This window comes from Hipposideros armiger, unplaced genomic scaffold (genome assembly GCF_001890085.2).
Source record: "Hipposideros armiger isolate ML-2016 unplaced genomic scaffold, ASM189008v1 scaffold_514, whole genome shotgun sequence".
In the NCBI taxonomy this organism is placed as follows: Eukaryota; Metazoa; Chordata; class Mammalia; order Chiroptera; family Hipposideridae; genus Hipposideros; species Hipposideros armiger.
In genome coordinates, this window is record NW_017731864.1 from 144,973 (window position 1) to 148,794 (window position 3,822).

The window sequence follows — 3,822 nt, forward strand, 5'->3', positions numbered from 1 at the left end:
ATCTGGATTTTTTAATAACGTTTAGTATATTAACATTTTTGTTTAGATGGCAGAGTTACTAAAATATCATTCTGCTTTCTCTACCATTAAGGTTTCACTGACGTTAGAAGGACTAAAAGCTGCCCATGGAGAACAATGTTAGAAAAATAAATCACCTTTCCTTTAGCTGATTCCTGTGTGAACCAAGGTAGGCGTTGCAGACTCACCGCCAAGCGCTCTTTGCAATTAAGTTACAAAAACATGTCAAGGAATCATGGGAACTCTACTCCATTTAATTATTTGGGCCTTTTGACCCAAAGTTGAGATGATCAATTACATGTTTCATTTTACTGTGGAGTCAATGCCTACAGTTCATCAGAAGATCCAGTGTTCGTATTTGTTTTTCACAATTTTTACTTTTTTTAATTTGAGAAGGTCTGCAAATGTGGTTTAGGGTGACTTCTTTGCTCAAACTGTTTTCTTTGGATTCCAGTGGAGTGAGCCATAACACATGTGGATGCTTTGCTGACTCTGTAGTGTATAAACAACATCCCTGTCAATAATGGAGCCTCTTCAACAGTAGAACCAACATTGGGCTGGTCCTCTTAAGTAACCCTTGGCCCTAATGAGACAATACATTTAGAATAACATTTATTTCTCCAGGTTTGTGGTGTAGCTAAAAATCATGTTCCCATAATTTTGTATTTTGACTGGCTGGATTCACGGTGAAGTCAGGTTAAAAAAACTACGGAAAACTGTGGGTGGTTTCTAACACATTCTTAGAATGGGAGAAAGCATTTAATTCCTCTCATTACAGTGACGTGTTCCTTTTCATGTGGTCATTTCTTCCTTATTTTAAGTTTAGAGTTTGATTTGAATGCCTTTGCACATTGTTTTTCTATTGGTTAAAATCTTTGTGCTTTGAATGTTTAGGGGAGAGAAAGAGAGTAAATTAACTAAGTAGAGTAGGGATTTTTTTAAATTGTAAATTTCCTAAATGATTTCAAGGTTATTATTTCTTATTCATTTTCATGAGAATGTTGCTGGCAATCACTTATCTTTTGATCTCTTAATACTGGATGCCATAAGGGCTAGTCCTGAATATTCAAATGTCCTATTTATCTATTGTCCACGTGATCAGTTCCCTCTGGACGTTATGACAATTTATTTATATAACAAATATAAACATCTAAAGTTTTGGATTTCTTTAATCAATATTTATTCCCCTTTACTTACTTCATGTTTTATTTATGAGACACCTATAAAAATTAGCATGGGTTACTGCTTTCTACTTTACAATTTTATAAAATAGTTCTTACAGCAAGCTTGGTTGTACAAATGTAGAGTTGTCAGCACCAAAGTACTTACAAAAATGAGTCAAAATGTGTAGGTTTATAATAAAAGCTCTCAGTCTTTAAATTAGCTGACATTGGATATTTGCAATATGTAAAATATCAATTTGCCTTTTTTTCATAAATGCAATCAGAAAAACATTACATAATATGATTAAACGGATCCCTAAAGGGCTCATCCCTATGGTAGAGACTGCTCAATGCTGTCTAGCTTCTAGGCCTTTTTGTTTTTTTCCTCCATAGTAGAATCCTGATTTTACCTGAAACATTACTGCCTAAAACCAAATTGACATCTCAGCTTACCTTATATGCTAGATGTGGCCTGTAGCCAATTTATTGCCGTAAGATAATATAAAGGGAATATTTTTGGTGGGACACATTCCAAAGGGAGGAACAATCCCTTTCTTTGCTCCTCCCTTTATCCTATGGCTTGGGATGCAAATGGGACCATTGGAGCTCTAATAGCCATCTTGAACCATAAGGAAAGCTTGTCATCCACCCTGTTAGAAACTACAGAGGATATGCCAGCACTGGATTACTCACCTTTAGATTTCATTTACAAGAAGGTAAAATAAAGTTCATCTTACTTGTCATAGACATTTTATTGTTTTAAGTTGCGTGAACACAAACGTAACCCTAACTAAAAAAAATTGTATCACTGCAATAATAAATAGTGATATGTATAATAACTACCATTTATTTATTTTTACTATGTCAATGTGCTAGTTTACATTATTTAATGTTATCCTCATAGCAACCTTGTAAGCTAAATAATATTATTATTTCTTTTTTAATGGACGAGAACACTGACACTCAGAAGAGTGAAGTAGTAGACAGAAGATCCAGGCTCCCAATATATGCGATCTGACTCTAGAGCATCAGCTCCTACCTCTGGGCCATGTACCATCCTTGGGAAATCAGTGCCAGTCACTTAGTGGTTGAAGATCAGACCTTCCCCTGAACACGATGTCATCCCCTAGCCTCTTGCCCGCCTCATGACCCCTGCGACACTTAAATGTATACACAGATTGAAGAAAATAAACATTTATTGATTAATTACTATTTTTCAGCACTGTGAGAGACCTATGATCAATGTTTTCATTTAATTTTAACCATTGTTCTATGGGGGGGACATAATACAACATAAGATTTAAGAGTACAGATTTTAGAGACATAATGACTGATACCAGAACCTCCCCTTACTAGGTTTGTGAGCTTTTCTTCAAATTGGATGATTTCCGTGCTCAGTTTCCTCGTCTGTATAAAGTGGGAAAGAATAATGCTTGTATCATAAGGTTGTTAGGATTTAAAATAGCTAATCCCTGAAAAGTGCAAAGAACAGTAATTGTTCAATGCAATCAAGCTATTAATATCCCTCTTATATTACAGATGAGGGGCCTGAGCCCTGCACAAGTCAATGAGCCAATGTTGTGGACCAGGTCTCTTGGAAAAAGACTCTGAGGCAGAGGTTCGGGTGTAGAAAGTATGTTGGTATATTGGTAGCAACAGCTGTGGAAGAATAAGGAGTGAGGGGGCAGTTACAAGCAGAGAGGAAAGTTAACCTGTGATGCAAAGCAGTTCTACTGTAAGTCTCAGGTGGTGTCACTGGGAGCTCCAATCTGGGATAGCCCTTCTGAGGTGCCTCCAATTACACCTGAGAACGTACCTCTATATAGGCTCAAGGGCGAAAAAAGTTTGAGCGTCTCATTGCTTAAGAGATTAATGTCTGAAGGCAGACGATGTACATACTAGTATTTGGTAAAGAATCTTGCTAACTTTGATTAGGGAAGACCTCGTGGTAAAAGGCAGACAGACCTGACCCTGGCTTCAAAATGATAGGAAACAAGCAGAGAATTCCATGGTACAGGGCAATTTTTTAACCAACTGTTCCAGGGTCCTGTTTTGGGCTTTGGAGAGATTTAAGAAGTAGAGCAAGGCCCTTGGTTTCAGGAACTTAGAATGTAAATTATAGAAATAGAATGAACACATGAGAAATACTAGTGAATGATAAGTGTAATAAGGGGTGCCAATTACAAGTGCTACAGAAATTAGGGATAGGCAAACCAAAGAGGGCTAAAGAGGTCATGAGAGTATAATCAAGACAGTGGGAATGAAGTGATGTCTTAAAATATGGGTGGCCTTTGGATAATGGAAGGGTGAATAATGGGAGGCTTATACTAGGGCAGCCACATATCCTGGTTGGTCCAGAAATATAACTTAATTATTAATAGCACCATTTTCACTCTCCAATGTGTCTCAATGTGGATGATAAATTAGGTGGTCACTGACTTTTGAGGGACCTTTCTATAATCCCCTTCAAGGAACATTTCATTAATGCATTTACTAGAGAGTCCTGCCTTTGAAGATACCTACTTTTCCTTGATTTCTGTTTTCAGCATTTCCTTTTCTTTTCTTTCTGTCTTTTAAACTTATTTTATTTATGTATTTATTTTTAAATTAAATTTTATTGGTGTGACAACTGTTTTTGGCA

At 36.6% G+C, this 3,822-nt stretch overlaps 1 pseudogene; it reads left to right on the forward strand.

Moving 5' to 3' along the window:
- The first annotated feature begins 1,756 nt into the window (after nt 1-1,756).
- The window catches only part of LOC109396323 (40S ribosomal protein S4 pseudogene), a 66,881-nt pseudogene continuing 64,815 nt past the window's right edge, over nt 1,757-3,822 (forward strand).